The sequence below is a fragment of the Pipistrellus hanaki genome, assembly GCF_964339955.1.
Source record: "Pipistrellus hanaki genome assembly, chromosome: 12".
Classification (NCBI taxonomy): domain Eukaryota; kingdom Metazoa; phylum Chordata; class Mammalia; order Chiroptera; family Vespertilionidae; genus Pipistrellus; species Pipistrellus hanaki.
In genome coordinates, this window is record NC_140514.1 from 50,103,371 (window position 1) to 50,121,418 (window position 18,048).

The 18,048-nt window shown below is 48.6% G+C and overlaps 1 long non-coding RNA gene across 1 annotated transcript in view; it reads left to right on the forward strand.

Moving 5' to 3' along the window:
- The window catches only part of LOC311631441, a 47,239-nt gene extending 31,690 nt beyond the window's left edge, over positions 1-15,549 (forward strand). The window contains exons 7-8 of the long non-coding RNA XR_014796587.1: positions 5,391-5,509; positions 15,424-15,549. This is a non-coding gene — a long non-coding RNA (uncharacterized lncRNA). The remainder of the gene's footprint in view (positions 1-5,390; positions 5,510-15,423) is intronic.
- The last annotated feature ends 2,499 nt before the right edge of the window (positions 15,550-18,048 follow it).

Here is an 18,048-nt window from a genome sequence, read left to right on the forward strand (position 1 = left end):
AAGATGGCCATCTGCAAGCTGAGGCGAGACCCCCTCAGGAGAAACCAGCCCTGCTGACAGCCTCCTGTCTCACTCCTAGCCTCCGGAATAGTGAGAAAATGAATGTCTGCTTCTGACACCACCCAGAGTGGTCCTATGTGAAGGCAGCCCGATCAGCCTAACACAGCCCATTCCAACACACTTCAGTGCTCTGGGCAGCAGTGCTGATATGGCAGCCAAACTGAAGCAGGCCCATGTCCAACAGCACCGAAGGGCTGCATCTTCTGTGGGAAGGACATCTGCTATTGGCCAAGTTCTGCAAGGACTGTGGACTGAGTGGCAGGGGTAGTTTAAACAACAACATCAGCGAAATGCCCACGAGTTGATGGAGTCTACTGTGAAGGCAAACCACATCTCTCTTTCTCTCTCATATTTCTACAAATATGTGAGGAGTGTCTTTCTACCCTCCCATGTAGCTGGTGGGAGGAGTGGGGGTGCGGATTTCTTTGTCATGGGGCTGTGGGAGAGTCTAGGGAGAGTCCTAGGACGGTCCCTGAGGGGGAGTCCGCAGATTTGAGTGTGTGTCTGGGCACTGCCAGGTCCTCTTGGGGTTGTGGGTGTGGAGACCCTCGAGGCCGGCTCTCACCTCTGACAGGCACTGGACTGTTTCGTCAGCCTGGTGCACCTGCACCCTGACCGCGTAGGTGGTGTAGTCGGGTCCTTGGGCCAGCACCTCAGTGATGTCCTCCTGGGAGCTCTGCAAAGACAGAGTGGGCACTGAGCCAGGAGGCCTCAGGAACCTCCCACCCAGTCTGCGGTCCTGTGTCATGGCAGACCTCGTCCATCAGGACCCAGGGAGGATGTTCCTGGCAGCCCTCTGAGCTAGCAGCCATTGGTTTGTGTCAAGGTCTAGCAACGGGGAAAGCCCGAATCACTGATGACAACTGTGCCCCTGTTGGGATGATATGGAGTTGGGTTAGGCCACAGCTCCTGACCTGGCCTCACCGCAATGGTTTGTCGTCCTCTGTGAGGTGAATGGTTGCGGAGAAAAGTATTCAAGACCTCAATCCCTCCCTTACCCACAACCCTCTATTTTTAAAGTACACAGCACTCTCAAGTGAGAGGATGTTTAAGGCCTGGGAAAGGGCGACAAGGACAGTGGAGCCGGGACCAGGCCACAGGTTACTTGGGGGAAGGGAGTTGATAATCAACTGAAAGGAGCATAAGGCAAAGCCATCAACAAATGCCTCCTCTAGGATCCCAGCAAAACATGAAGAAAGATTGCTTTTCTACCCTCCCAGGGACCTGGTCGGGTGGATTGAAGGTACAGGTTTCTTTGGGAGTGGGTCTGTGAGATCTTGGAGGCCCCTGGTTTGAGTCAGACTTCTGGTACCACCCCAGCCGCCTCAGGATCCTCGGTGTGGGCCAGCCCTCACCTCCGTTTGGCCCTGGACGGTTGTCCTGGCCTGACGCACTTGTCCTTTGTACCCGTTGATGGCATAAGTGAACCCGTCTGCCAGCTCCTCTATGCCGTCCTCATTGGAGCTCTGCAAAGACAGAGCCCGCTACCAGAACAGGAGGCACCGGACCAGTGCCAGTGGGACAGAAGCCCGCCACCCGCTCTGCTCCCCAGATCAGGCAGAGAGGGGCATCTGCAAAGTTCTCCAGGCAGGGAGTGAAGTTGAAGACCCCTTGAATATACACACCTCCCCTCCACCAACCACATACACCATTTTAACAGGCGGGTAGCAGGTCTCCAAACACAGCACTCACATGACACACCCTCCAGGCTTCTGACACCAACCCACCTGCTCCTGCACAGGATGTGAGTCCCTCATGCACGCTGTCCCTCACCATCCCCGACACACACACACACACACACACACACACACACACAGACACACACACACACACACACACACACACACACACACACACACCCCAGGGATGAGGGGTAAGAGGTATGGGGCTCCCTAGGTGTGACTCCAGCTGGTGCCTGGCCTGGATGGACCTGGCCCCAGCTGCCCTCAGTTACCTGTGGGTGCCTCCTGCCAGAGGGCAAGGGGTATCTGTGGTGGCGCTTGCGCCTGTTTCTACACCAAGAGAAACATCTCTCAGCCTGGGCTTTCTTCTGCCCTGAGCCTCGGGAGAATGGGAAGCAACACAGAGACATCTTGTCTCCTGACCCTCTCCACTCAAGTGAGCTGCAAAGGCAGTTGCCTCCAGAATGTGGGTACCTGGTTACCATGGTTCCAGTTTCCCTCAGCAAGGAAGTGAGGTCACCCCTTCAAGGTTCCACGACCTGTGCCCCTTCCTCCAATCAGAGCCACCCAATGGCCCCATGGGCTCTTGATCCCTCACCCTCCGGGCCCATGTTATCTCCATACCTGGAAACTAATCAGTACCCACTATCCAACACAGCCCTCTCCCCAGCTCTCTGGGAATGTGTGAGGGACCCCGGCTTGGCAGAGAAAGCTGTGTTCACACCTCCTTTTCCTTACTTGTTCTGTGCCCTGAGGAAGCCTCTGTGCCTCTCAGGGCATCCCCCAGTCTGCAGAGCTGCCCAATGAGGATGATGCTAGACACCATTTCCATAGGAAGTCATCAGGTGTAGATGAGACAAGGCCCCTAACAGCTGTGGGCTGGCGTCCCCAAAATCTGATGCACAAACATAGAGGTGTAAATGTGACAAGAATGAGTAGCACACAGCATGGGACACTGGACAAAACAGGCCTGAGGTGCAGCCTGAGATCTCAGGGAAGTCACTGCTCATGTGGGCCTCATTTTCACGTCTGCACCTTTAAGGTTTGAAATGACAGGAAATTCAGAGCTTGTCACTCATGGCCTAAAACCTCGCAGTGGTGTCTTTTTACACTTAGCATCATAGCCAGTGTCTTATGTGGGCCCAGGGGTTAGGGGCCTTCACAGTGGATTTCATTGAGTCCAGCCTCCTGGTGGGGACATCCTCGTGTGTCCGCCGAGAGCACAGTAACTGGCTTCTGAACAACATAGCGTGGATCCCAGGGGATGGTATGTCAGGTGCTGTCACTTCTCTCATACTCTCTCTCATTCTTGATGTCCTTTCCTTCTCTCAGCCTCTCTCTCACTTTCTCTCTGTATGTGTGTCTGTCTGTGCCCCGGAACAATGAGTCCACACACTTTTCCCCCCCACTATAGTAAATCTTGGTTTTGGTAAGTTCTCTCCTTTGTTCTTAGAGTCTCTTGGTCTGAGAAGAGATATGGCTTCTTTTACTTCTTTATTATAACTTCTAGACATAACCTGTCAAGTCCCATGAGCATGATAGCTTTCTACCTTGACATTCCTGATACAACCATTCTAGTGTGAAACCATCAAGGTTAGCACCAAGAGTACTAACCCCATTGGCCTCAGTGCCTCTGGTGTCTGACTTGTCAACCTCTAGTATCGCTGGGTCCCTAACCTTTCTCTTTTGGCAGCCCAAAGGATCTTTTCAAAATGTAAATGTGATCATAACCCTTATGGAAACATACCATGGCTTCCTATGGCCTTTAGAATTAAGTTCAAAATCCTTAGTGTGTCTGTCCAGGCCCTCCATGATGTGACCTTATCTTCTTTCCACTCTTGTCTCCCCCTCATCCCTTTTCTCTAGTCATACTTTTGAGATCCTCATTGGCATCACACTCTCCCAGCCCAGCTGTGTCATTGTCATGCTCCATGTGCCAACATTTCCCTCTGGAGTCGTTGGAAGACTGGTGTTCTTTCAGGCATCTGTGGTCTTTCCTCTGTCCTCCTCTCTGCTTCCATACTGTTTCTTTTTTTCCTTTGTTTTGTTTTGTTTTGTGTGTGTGTGTGTGTGTATGTGTGTGTGTTAGTTTGTTTTTGTGGTTTTTTATTTTTTATATATTTTTTTTATTTATTTATTTATTTATTTATTTATTCATTCATTCATTCATTTATTTATTTATTTATTTGCTATACCATGAAATGCTACAGCCTTCTCTATCCTCGGGAGTTTTCAGGATTCCATTCAGTGTTGAAGCTGAGAATTATAAGCAGCAGAATACAGATGAAAGTAACAGTAGGGATGTGTTTTTCTCACAAAATAACCAATCCATGGGTAGGTGGATCCAATGTTGAATGCAGCTGCTCAGTGATAGCAGGGTAAGCTGCCGGCAACAAAGTGGCTGCAGCAACAGCTCCCAGGATCCAAGGGAGAAAAAAAGTTCTGTCTTCGCTGTTGTGCTTTTTATCAGGGAGGAAAATAGTGTCTCTGAAATCAATTATGAGACCCTTGCGTGAACCCTTGGCCAGAACAGGCCAGATTGCAAGGGACATGGGTTCCTTTAGGAGGAAAGTGCTCCTGAACGAGGTGCCTCAGCCCAGGAGGAGGAGGAGGATTAGCAGGACAAGGAGGAAGAGGAGGAGCAGGAAGAGGAGAGGGACAGGGCAGTTGGGAAGTTTCTGATAGTGAGCTTCCTGTTTCTGCTGTGAACACTAATGGTCCCATACATTTCTTCTTTGTGGACATGTGGAGGAAAGGTGTCCCGAGATTCAGGGATGACTGTTTTCAAATCTGTTTCCTTATCTTTTTTTTTTTTTTTAATACATTTTATTGATTTTGTACAGAGAGGAAGGGAGTGAGATAGAGAGTTAGAAACATCGATGAGTGAGAGTCATCGATCAGCTGCCTCTTGCACACCCTCTACGGGGGATGCGCCCGCAACCAAGGTACATGCCCTTGACCGGAATCGAACCCGGGTGCCTTCAGTCCCCAAGCCTACGCTCTATCCATTGAGCCAAACCGGTCCCGGCTGTTTCGTTATCTTGAAGTAATCTATCTAATGGGGCCCATATTATACACATGTACCTTAAAAAAAAAGAAAGAAAATCTACGTGTTTATTGATGTCAGAGGGAGGAAGGGAAACAGAAGGCAGAGAAAGGAGGGTGGGGGGAGAGAGTAACACCAATGATGAGAGAGCCTCATTGATCACATAGCCCCTAGACAGCAACCCAGGTATGTGCCCTGACTGGGAATGAAACTGGGACTTCCTGGTTCAGGGTTTGAAGCTCAAGCAGTGAGCCACAGCAGCATGGCCACCCATATAACTTTCCAAGTTTATACTTTCATTAATTCAAATTAAGTAAAGGGTAAAATTCACTTAGACATTTAGGTTTCTCTTGAGCAGTGTTAGCTTTGTGTGGAGACCAGCCGGTTTCCGTGGAAAGCAAGTAGGAACTGAAAGAAAGGAAATGTGTCTACCGTCAGAGCAAGAGTGTTCACGTGAGAACGATGAGCTTTGGATGATTGGGCAATGGCACTGTGTGGATCCCTCTTGCACAGCATGCCTCCTTTGGAAATACTCACCTACTACTCCTTTTTCCTTTTCTGCTTAGAAGTTTTTGACATAATGGTTTTAATTTTAATTATAGATTGTTCCAGTGGTGACAGTGAAGCATGGCCCTTCTGGTAGAACCAGGGCTGTGTAGCCTGTTTCCGTACCGTCCCGAGCTGGTGGAACCATTGCCTCTTGCTAAGACGAGTTTGACTGGTGAGTAAAATTCGGGGCTCATTGGGGAAGGAAAATGTTTAACAAAGTGTTGAGTGGAGAGAGTTGTTTTGAATTATTCCTGTTGCAACCAAAGCAATGCTGTTTCCATCCCCAGTGGTTTTCAATATTGTTAACAGTTATCCTAGTGGTTGTTGCTGCTCAAATGGCAACTCAAGCTACACACTGAGTGAAGTGGAATGCAGCCCAGTAAGTAATTTTTGCTCTTCATGAGAGCATTTGAAGATATAAATTGGCACATGGGAAAGTTTGGAAAGATATGATTGAGTCTGGCCAGTGTCGCACCGTGGTTGAGGGTCCCCCTGTGAACCAGGCAGGCGTTCACAGTTGGTTTGATTCCAGGTCAGGGCACAGGCCTGGGTTGCAGACTGGATCATCATTGGGTGTCGTGAAGGAGGCAGCCGAGGAATGATTCACTCTCAGCATTTTTTTGATCTCACCTTCGCTCTCCCTGAAATCAATCTAAGTATAGTTTTAAAATATCTATTTAGCGTAGCCCCGACTGATGGGGCCCATTTGGGTGGGCATCTCCCCTTGTACTGAAAGGTTTCCGGATCAGTTCCCAGAAGGGGGGCACTTGGCAAGGTTTTGCGGTCAGTTCCTTTCAGGGGTGGGCAGGACGCAGCTGACCCAGCTTTCATCGATGTTTCTCTGCCTCTCCTTTCCTCTCTCTACTCTATATTTATATATTGGATATATGATCCTAGTGTAAAACCAGAAACTATATACATAAGAAAAGGAGAAGATACTGTCACTTCTAGTAGTTTCAATTCCTCCAGTTCACTAGTGTTCACATTTTGATGCATGCATTTCCAGATTTCATTTCTCCATTTCATCAATTTATACTTACCAGAAAAAATGAAATGTTTCAAACATTATTTTAAAACTGTAATATGCAGGGAGCATCCTTCCTTTTCAACATATATGTGTACGTGTGTGTGTGTACATTTGTGTGTTTGTGGGGTGTGTGTGTGTTAATATATACATATATATATGTGTATGTATATATATATATATATATATATATATATATATATATATATATGTAATGTATGTGTACATGAATATATCAGGTCAACACATGTTTTTAATCCACAACTTTATTTCTATTTATTCAAGAAAGGACTTAATATAATGGATTAAAGTCTACATAAATAGCGAGGTACTATTGGACATTATCATTATTTACTATTATAAATATACAGTTGGGGTTTATTCCTCTTAGTTATTAAAGATAATCGCCTAGAACTGTCATGACAGCAGCAGAGAAGGCTTCCAGCACAGTCAGCACCTGTCTCCTTAATGGCCTGATGTACTGCCTCAGGCCAGGCCACGCCATGGTAGTGCGAATGGCTGGACCAGACTCTGGCTCCTGAGCAGCCCCTTCCTCTGGCTCTGGAGAGCTCTGGAGCTCTTCGTTTAGACCTGGAGCAAGAGATAGAGAGGGAGAGAGAGATAGGGAGAGATAGGGAGAGAGAGAGAGAGAGAGAGAGAGAGAGAGAGAGAGAGAGAGAGAGAGATTTTCTCACACACCTGGCTTTCCCGTTACTTTCCACTGAAAGATGCCAGCGCCTTTAAGGGAACTCCAGCCCATACGCCTGTCCTCCCCAGGTTATGTGCCCAGGTTATCAGTCCCCCTCACCTTCCTGAGTTGCCTCGGTGGGCTCAAGATGCTCCAGCTCTAGATTTTGGGTTTGGCCCAACAGGTGTGATGCAGGGGACTTGATGGGCACCAAGGCCTGCTCTACCTCCAACAAGGCAGAAGGAAGGTGCTGCCCAAAACCCTGGACCTGGTCCAGCCAGGTCCCGACCATCGAAGCAATGACCCTGGGGAGAGGCAGGTGGGCAGTCAAGTCAGAGTTCTGGTCTTTCCTTCTACTCTACCCTCCCATGGCACTCTTGTTTGGGACAGAGCTTCTGTTCAGTCCCCCTCATATCCAGGGCACAGCCCCACGCCAAACCCAGCCCCTATGTGGCTGTTCTGTTTGTAGCAGTTGTGGGATCCAGCAGGTTTAACGTGGAGTCTGTGTGAGACTCTTCTTCCCACTGGCAGCTCTCCTGAATGTCCTGTACACTGCCCACCCCAGCCCTCCATGCCCATGGGCATCTGGGCTGAGGACTGAGACAGACTCCTGAGCTGCCTGCTCACCACCATCCTGTTCTGAGCCGTCCACGGTGGTCAGTGGAGGTGGATGGAGAGAGGGGCAGGCAGAGGACTATGGTTCTTGGGGGGAAGGAGACTCTGAGGCACAACTCAGCCCAGCGTCCTCTCTGTGTCTACAAGACCAGGGACCCCATCCTCTGTCCTCTTTGACTCCTGTCCTTCTGGAATAGAAGCCAGCAGAGTTCAGGCCTTTCATGGGAATCAGAAGGTGTATAAGATCAGGGTTCTGCCAGGCAATTCCCCCAACTCACAGTCCCCACTCTGCTGACACAGGGGGACCTCCTTCTGGACGCAGAGACCACTCACTTTATGACTTGGTCCTGCGGTGTGTCACCCTGGTCCTTATGAGGAGGTGTGCCTGCAGATGTCGAAAGCACCTTGACGGCATCAGCTCTGATGGACGGTGGACAGGACCTGTGAATGATGGACAGCGTGACTGCGGGACCCACTGCCTAGAACTGAGGCCCAGGGGTTGTGTCTGCTTCATTCCTTGAGTCGGGCTAAGCGTCTCCAAACCTGCTTGCCTGCAGTAGGAGCTTCATACACATTGTTGAGGAAATAAACTCCAACCAGCACCATCCCATCCACCTGAGTGGGCTTAGGGCCCCTGCTACCGGCCCGAGATCCCCCATGTGGCTACACCAAGGCTGAGGACCAGCTAGGTGAAATCTCCTACTGACTGACAGGCTGCTTTCCATGTTTTTCCCAACTGTGATGCCACAGGCCACCGCTGGGTGAGTCAGAGTTCTTTCCAAGGGACAGAGTGAAATCATTGCCACAAACCACCGGCACACATCCGGCAACCCTGTCTGAAGAGCCAGGGAGCAGGTAGGACCTGCCATGGCTTTTCTCCACAGCAGTGCTATGAGGCTTATCCCTCACCACCCCACCTTTCAGAGGAGCATACTTAGACTGAGAAAGATGTGGTGACATTTTCAAGACGCACAGCTTGCAGAGGGCAGAGTCACGAGTGTGAGCTCACCTAGCTAACAGCTCCTCCAGGAACTGTTGGGCTCTGAAGAAGGCCAGAGTGGAGACCCGGGGGACGTTTCCCCCCAGGAGAGCTGGTACCATGGATGTGGCCACTTGCTCTAAGGTGCCTTCACGGAGGTCCTGCATCCAGCAGGACTCAGGTAGGTTACCAGTTACCTCAGCTGCGCCCTGGGAGGGACAAGTGAGGACATCGAGTCAGCGACATGGCCCAGAATCCCACAAGGATTGAGGTCTGGAGCTCATTCGGGAGGTCCCAGCCACACAGGGACGTGTGCAAGAGGAGGGACAGGAGCGCCCAGGCTGAAGGACGTTCTAGGTCTTCAAAGTGCCACTTAAGTTCTGTGCATGTTCATACAAATGTCACCTTCTAGGCAGCTTCCCCCTCCTCCACCCACATTTTCTTTCTTAGGAAAAAAAAGAACAGCAAACCTTCCTGTAGGTCTAGTCTATATGAAGAGCATGGGCCCTGCGAGTCCTCTAGAAACCTCCCCTTATAGAGCTGAGAACACAGAGGCTTAAGGATATCAAAAGTCTGGTGAAGGGCATGCAGATCAGAACTGGGACCTGTCCTACATGACATCATTCCCTCTCAGGTAATGGACGATTATCTGTTCCTGACTTGGGTGGAAAGGGTGTGGGAGCCTTGTCGCTCCCCAGCGTGGGAACCGTGTACACGCTAGACATGGTCTATGGAAACCATTGACTTCAAAGGAGAAAGTTACGTTTCATCCTTTTACACTAAAGGGCATTCTTGAGAACCTCATTGTGGAGATCCCAGATTCTGCAAGGTGGCAAATGCTTGAAGACTGCGGACGGGAGAAAGGTGATCACCAGGCAGTAATCTGAGCAGAGGACTCGGGAAGGAGAAAATCTATGTGGTGGCTGACAGGGGAACAGGTGACTCAAAGTACCCATGAGGCAATTGCCAATGAAGGAACACTGTGATAGAGTTGGACAACCTGGCATCGGACAGGACAGGTGAAAATTTCAATGAGTGAGAAATCCCCGGGCCAGGCTGGGAGCAAGGCAGGGGCAATCATCAGAAACTGCTTTTGTCTATGTCCCTGCTTCAGCCCTTTGGATTTGGAATCCACCTGCAGCCATGAAAAGTTTCCATGTGCACGTCCTTCTTCCAGCAGTGGGTGTCCATCTCCAGCTGTGGATACTACATGTACTGTGGTCTGAACTGGGTCCCCTAATCCCATGAATTTGCAGCCCCTAGAACTTCACTATGTGGCCGCATTTGAGTGTTCGTCTTCAAGCATGCAATTAAGGTGAAGTGAACTCAGTGCTGTGGGTCTTAATCTAGTGTGACCAGTGTCCTAGGAAGAGGAGGGGAGGACACATGGCAGTGCAGAGGGGGGTCCATGTGACACACAGGGAGAAGATGGCCATCTGCAAGCTGAGGCGAGACCCCCTCAGGAGAAACCAGCCCTGCTGACAGCCTCCTGTCTCACTCCTAGCCTCCGGAATAGTGAGAAAATGAATGTCTGCTTCTGACACCACCCAGAGTGGTCCTATGTGAAGGCAGCCCGATCAGCCTAACACAGCCCATTCCAACACACTTCAGTGCTCTGGGCAGCAGTGCTGATATGGCAGCCAAACTGAAGCAGGCCCATGTCCAACAGCACCGAAGGGCTGCATCTTCTGTGGGAAGGACATCTGCTATTGGCCAAGTTCTGCAAGGACTGTGGACTGAGTGGCAGGGGTAGTTTAAACAACAACATCAGCGAAATGCCCACGAGTTGATGGAGTCTACTGTGAAGGCAAACCACATCTCTCTTTCTCTCTCATATTTCTACAAATATGTGAGGAGTGTCTTTCTACCCTCCCATGTAGCTGGTGGGAGGAGTGGGGGTGCGGATTTCTTTGTCATGGGGCTGTGGGAGAGTCTAGGGAGAGTCCTAGGACGGTCCCTGAGGGGGAGTCCGCAGATTTGAGTGTGTGTCTGGGCACTGCCAGGTCCTCTTGGGGTTGTGGGTGTGGAGACCCTCGAGGCCGGCTCTCACCTTTGACAGGCACTGGACTGTGTCGTCAGCCTGGTGCACCTGCACCCTGACCGCGTAGGTGGTGTAGGCGGGTCCTTGGGCCAGCACCTCAGTGATGTCCTCCTGGGAGCTCTGCAAAGACAGAGTGGGCACTGAGCCAGGAGGCCTCAGGAACCGTCCACCCAGTCTGCGGTCCTGTGTCATGGCAGACCTCGTCCATCAGGACCCAGGGAGGATGTTCCTGGCAGCCCTCTGAGCTGGCAGCCATTGGTTTGTGTCAAGGTCTAGCAACGGGGAAAGCCCGAATCACTGATGACAACTGTGCCCCTGTTGGGATGATATGGAGTTGGGTTAGGCCACAGCTCCTGACCTGGCCTCACCGCAATGGTTTGTCGTCCTCTGTGAGGTGAATGGTTGCGGAGAAAAGTATTCAAGACCTCAATCCCTCCCTTACCCACAACCCTCTATTTTTAAAGTACACAGCACTCTCAAGTGAGAGGATGTTTAAGGCCTGGGAAAGGGCGACAAGGACAGTGGAGCCGGGACCAGGCCACAGGTTACTTGGGGGAAGGGAGTTGATAATCAACTGAAAGGAGCATAAGGAAAAGACAGCAACAAATGCCTCCTCTAGGATCCCAGCTAAACATGAAGAAAGATTGCTTTTCTACCCTCCCAGGGACCGGGTCGGCGGGATTGAAGGTACAGGTTTCTTTGGGAGTGGGTCTGTGAGATCTTGGAGGCCCCTGGTTTGAGTCAGACTTCTGGTACCACCCCAGCCGCCTCAGGATCCTCGGTGTGGGCCAGCCCTCACCTCCGTTTGGCCCTGGACGGTTGTCCTGGCCTGACGCACTTGTCCTTTGTACCCGTTGATGGCATAAGTGAACCCGTCTGCCAGCTCCTCTATGCCGTCCTCATTGGAGCTCTGCAAAGACAGAGCCCGCTACCAGAACAGGAGGCACCGGACCAGTGCCAGTGGGACAGAAGCCCGCCACCCGCTCTGCTCCCCAGATCAGGCAGAGAGGGGCATCTGCAAAGTTCTCCAGGCAGGGAGTGAAGTTGAAGACCCCTTGAATATACACACCTCCCCTCCACCAACCACATACACCATTTTAACAGGCGGGTAGCAGGTCTCCAAACACAGCACTCACATGACACACCCTCCAGGCTTCTGACACCAACCCACCTGCTCCTGCACAGGATGTGAGTCCCTCATGCACGCTGTCCCTCACCATCCCCGACACACACACACACACACACACACACACACACACACACAGACACACACACACACACACACACACACACATACACACCCCAGGGATGAGGGGTAAGAGGTATGGGGCTCCCTAGGTGTGACTCCAGCTGGTGCCTGGCCTGGATGGACCTGGCCCCAGCTGCCCTCAGTTACCTGTGGGTGCCTCCTGCCAGAGGGCAAGGGGTATCTGTGGTGGCGCTTGCGCCTGTTTCTACACCAAGAGAAACATCTCTCAGCCTGGGCTTTCTTCTGCCCTGAGCCTCGGGAGAATGGGAAGCAACACAGAGACATCTTGTCTCCTGACCCTCTCCACTCAAGTGAGCTGCAAAGGCAGTTGCCTCCAGAATGTGGGTACCTGGTTACCATGGTTCCAGTTTCCCTCAGCAAGGAAGTGAGGTCACCCCTTCAAGGTTCCACGACCTGTGCCCCTTCCTCCAATCAGAGCCACCCAATGGCCCCATGGGCTCTTGATCCCTCACCCTCCGGGCCCATGTTATCTCCATACCTGGAAACTAATCAGTACCCACTATCCAACACAGCCCTCTCCCCAGCTCTCTGGGAATGTGTGAGGGACCCCGGCTTGGCAGAGAAAGCTGTGTTCACACCTCCTTTTCCTTACTTGTTCTGTGCCCTGAGGAAGCCTCTGTGCCTCTCAGGGCATCCCCCAGTCTGCAGAGCTGCCCAATGAGGATGATGCTAGACACCATCTCCATAGGAAGTCATCAGGTGTAGATGAGACAAGGCCCCTAACAGCTGTGGGCTGGCGTCCCCAAAATCTGATGCACAAACATAGAGGTGTAAATGTGACAAGAATGAGTAGCACACAGCATGGGACACTGGACAAAACAGGCCTGAGGTGCAGCCTGAGATCTCAGGGAAGTCACTGCTCATGTGGGCCTCATTTTCACGTCTGCACCTTTAAGGTTTGAAATGACAGGAAATTCAGAGCTTGTCACTCATGGCCTAAAACCTCGCAGTGGTGTCTTTTTACACTTAGCATCATAGCCAGTGTCTTATGTGGGCCCAGGGGTTAGGGGCCTTCACAGTGGATTTCATTGAGTCCAGCGTCCTGGTGGGGACATCCTCGTGTGTCCGCCGAGAGCACAGTAACTGGCTTCTGAACAACATAGCGTGGATCCCAGGGGATGGTATGTCAGGTGCTGTCACTTCTCTCATACTCTCTCTCATTCTTGATGTCCTTTCCTTCTCTCAGCCTCTCTCTCACTTTCTCTCTGTATGTGTGTCTGTCTGTGCCCCGGAACAATGAGTCCACACACTTTTCCCCCCCACTATAGTAAATCTTGGTTTTGGTAAGTTCTCTCCTTTGTTCTTAGAGTCTCTTGGTCTGAGAAGAGATATGGCTTCTTTTACTTCTTTATTATAACTTCTAGACATAACCTGTCAAGTCCCATGAGCATGATAGCTTTCTACCTTGACATTCCTGATACAACCATTCTAGTGTGAAACCATCAAGGTTAGCACCAAGAGTACTAACCCCATTGGCCTCAGTGCCTCTGGTGTCTGACTTGTCAACCTCTAGTATCGCTGGGTCCCTAACCTTTCTCTTTTGGCAGCCCAAAGGATCTTTTCAAAATGTAAATGTGATCATAACCCTTATGGAAACATACCATGGCTTCCTATGGCCTTTAGAATTAAGTCCAAAATCCTTAGTGTGTCTGTCCAGGCCCTCCATGATGTGACCTTATCTTCTTTCCACTCTTGTCTCCCCCTCATCCCTTTTCTCTAGTCATACTTTTGAGATCCTCATTGGCATCACACTCTCCCAGCCCAGCTGTGTCATTGTCATGCTCCATGTGCCAACGTTTCCCTCTGGAGTCGTTGGAAGACTGGTGTTCTTTCAGGCATCTGTGGTCTTTCCTCTGTCCTCCTCTCTGCTTCCATACTGTTTCTTTTTTTCCTTTGTTTTGTTTTGTTTTGTGTGTGTGTGTGTGTGTATGTGTGTGTGTTAGTTTGTTTTTGTGGTTTTTTATTTTTTATATTTATTTATTTATTTATTTATTTATTTATTTATTTATTTGCTATACCATGAAATGCTACAGCCTTCTCTATCCTCGGGAGTTTTCAGGATTCCATTCAGTGTTGAAGCTGAGAATTATAAGCAGCAGAATACAGATGAAAGTAACAGTAGGGATGTGTTTTTCTCACAAAATAACCAATCCATGGGTAGGTGGATCCAATGTTGAATGCAGCTGCTCAGTGATAGCAGGGTAAGCTGCCGGCAACAAAGTGGCTGCAGCAACAGCTCCCAGGATCCAAGGGAGAAAAAAAGTTCTGTCTTCGCTGTTGTGCTTTTTATCAGGGAGGAAAATAGTGTCTCTGAAATCAATTATGAGACCCTTGCGTGAACCCTTGGCCAGAACAGGCCAGATTGCAAGGGACATGGGTTCCTTTAGGAGGAAAGTGCTCCTGAACGAGGTGCCTCAGCCCAGGAGGAGGAGGAGGATTAGCAGGACAAGGAGGAAGAGGAGGAGCAGGAAGAGGAGAGGGACAGGGCAGTTGGGAAGTTTCTGATAGTGAGCTTCCTGTTTCTGCTGTGAACACTAATGGTCCCATACATTTCTTCTTTGTGGACATGTGGAGGAAAGGTGTCCCGAGATTCAGGGATGACTGTTTTCAAATCTGTTTCCTTATCTTTTTTTTTTTTTAATATATTTTATTGATTTTGTACAGAGAGGAAGGGAGTGAGATAGAGAGTTAGAAACATCGATGAGTGAGAGTCATCGATCAGCTGCCTCTTGCACACCCTCTACGGGGGATGCGCCCGCAACCAAGGTACATGCCCTTGACCGGAATCGAACCCGGGTGCCTTCAGTCCCCAAGCCTACGCTCTATCCATTGAGCCAAACCGGTCCCGGCTGTTTCGTTATCTTGAAGTAATCTATCTAATGGGGCCCATATTATACACATGTACCTTAAAAAAAAAGAAAGAAAATCTACGTGTTTATTGATGTCAGAGGGAGGAAGGGAAACAGAAGGCAGAGAAAGGAGTGTGGGGGGAGAGAGTAACACCAATGATGAGAGAGCCTCATTGATCACATAGCCCCTAGACAGCAACCCAGGTATGTGCCCTGACTGGGAATGAAACTGGGACTTCCTGGTTCAGGGTTTGAAGCTCAAGCAGTGAGCCACAGCAGCATGGCCACCCATATAACTTTCCAAGTTTATACTTTCATTAATTCAAATTAAGTAAAGGGTAAAATTCACTTAGACATTTAGGTTTCTCTTGAGCAGTGTTAGCTTTGTGTGGAGACCAGCCGGTTTCCGTGGAAAGCAAGTAGGAACTGAAAGAAAGGAAATGTGTCTACCGTCAGAGCAAGAGTGTTCACGTGAGAACGATGAGCTTTGGATGATTGGGCAATGGCACTGTGTGGATCCCTCTTGCACAGCATGCCTCCTTTGGAAATACTCACCTACTACTCCTTTTTCCTTTTCTGCTTAGAAGTTTTTGACATAATGGTTTTAATTTTAATTATAGATTGTTCCAGTGGTGACAGTGAAGCATGGCCCTTCTGGTAGAACCAGGGCTGTGTAGCCTGTTTCCGTACCGTCCCGAGCTGGTGGAACCATTGCCTCTTGCTAAGACGAGTTTGACTGGTGAGTAAAATTCGGGGCTCATTGGGGAAGGAAAATGTTTAACAAAGTGTTGAGTGGAGAGAGTTGTTTTGAATTATTCCTGTTGCAACCAAAGCAATGCTGTTTCCATCCCCAGTGGTTTTCAATATTGTTAACAGTTATCCTAGTGGTTGTTGCTGCTCAAATGGCAACTCAAGCTACACACTGAGTGAAGTGGAATGCAGCCCAGTAAGTAATTTTTGCTCTTCATGAGAGCATTTGAAGATATAAATTGGCACATGGGAAAGTTTGGAAAGATATGATTGAGTCTGGCCAGTGTCGCACCGTGGTTGAGGGTCCCCCTGTGAACCAGGCAGGCGTTCACAGTTGGTTTGATTCCAGGTCAGGGCACAGGCCTGGGTTGCAGACTGGATCATCATTGGGTGTCGTGAAGGAGGCAGCCGAGGAATGATTCACTCTCAGCATTTTTTTTTTTTTTTTTTTTTTTGTTTCACTTATTTTTTTTTTTTAATATATTTTATTGATTTTTTTTTTACCCCCTCCCTCCCTCCCACACATCCCCTCCCTCCCCAGAGTTTTGTGTCCATTGGTTGCACTTATATGCATGTATACAAGTCCTTCGGTTGATCTATTATCTCCCCCAGATCTTCCTCCCGTCCCCACTGTAACTTGACAGTCTACTTGTTGATATACTGTCTCTATATCTATCTTATGGTTCACCAGTTTATAATGTTCTTTATTATCCACAAATGAGTGAGGTCATGTGGTGTTTCTCTTTCATTGATTGGCTTATTTCACTCAGCATGATGTTCTCCAATTCCATCCAGGATGCTGCAAATGATGAGAAATCCTTCTTTTTTATGGCAGCATAGTATTCCATTGTGTAGATGTACCATAGTTTTTGGATCCAATCATCTGCTGACGGACACTTAGGCTGTTTCCAAATTCTGGCTATTGTAGATTGTGCTGCTATGAACATAGGGGTGCATATATCCTTTCTGATTGGTGTTTCAAGTTTCTTGGGATATATTCCTAGAAGTGGGATTACTGGGTCAAATGGGAGTTCCATTTTCAGTTTTTTGAGGAAACTCCACACTGTTCTCCACAGTGGTTGCACCAGTCTACATTCCCACCAGCAGTGCGCGAGGGTTCCTTTTTCTCCGCAACCTCGCCAACACTTGTCGTTTGTTGATTTGTTGATGTTGGCCATTCTGACAGGTGTGAGATGGTACCGCATTGTTGTTTTGATTTGCATCTCTCGGATAATTAGTGACTTTGAGCATGTTTTCATGTGCTTTTTGGCCTTCCTTCTGTCTTCTTTTGAAAATATTCTATTTAGGTCCATTGCCCATTTTTTAATTGGATCATTCATCTTCCTTTTATTTAGTTGTATAAGCTGTTTGTAGATGTTGGAGATTAAACCTTTATCAGTGGTAACATTTGCAAATATGTTCTCCCACACAGTGGGCTTTCTTGTTGTTTTGTTGATGGTTTCTTTTGCTGTAAAAAAGCTTTTTATTTTGATGTAGTCCCATTTGTTTATTTTCTCTTTAGCTTCCATTGCACTAGGGGTAGTATCAGTGAAGAAGTTTTTTTGGCATACGTCTGAGATTTTGTTGCCTGTGGATGCTTCAAGTATTTTTATGGTTTCCCGTCTGATGTTTAAGTCCTGTATCCATTTTGAGTTTATTTTTGTGTATGGTGTAAGTTGGTGATCTAGTTTCATTCTTTTGCATGTATCTGTCCAATTTTCCCAACACCATTTATTGAAGAGACTGTCTTGACTCCATTGTATATTAGTGCCTCCTTTGTCAAATATTAATTGAGCATAGTGATTTGGGTTGATATCTGGGTTCTCGATTTGATTCCATTGATCTATATGTCTGTTTTTGTGCCAGTACCAGGCTGTTTTGAGAACAGTGGCTTTGTAATACAGTTTGAAGTCTGGTATTGAGATACCTCCTACTTTACTCTTCTTTCTCAGGATTGCTGTGGCTATTCGGGGTCTTTTATTGTTCCAAATGAACTTTTGGAGAGTTCTTTCTAGGTCAGTGAAATATGCCGTTGGTATTTTAATGGGGAGTGCATTGAACTTATAGATTCTCAGCATTTTTTTGATCTCACCTTCGCTCTCCCTGAAATCAATCTAAGTATAGTTTTAAAATATCTATTTAGCGTAGCCCCGACTGATGGGGCCCATTTGGGTGGGCATCTCCCCTTGTACTGAAAGGTTTCCGGATCAGTTCCCAGAAGGGGGGCACTTGGCAAGGTTTTGCGGTCAGTTCCTTTCAGGGGTGGGCAGGACGCAGCTGACCCAGCTTTCATCGATGTTTCTCTGCCTCTCCTTTCCTCTCTCTACTCTATATTTATATATTGGATATATGATCCTAGTGTAAAACCAGAAACTATATACATAAGAAAAGGAGAAGATACTGTCACTTCTAGTAGTTTCAATTCCTCCAGTTCACTAGTGTTCACATTTTGATGCATGCATTTCCAGATTTCATTTCTCCATTTCATCAATTTA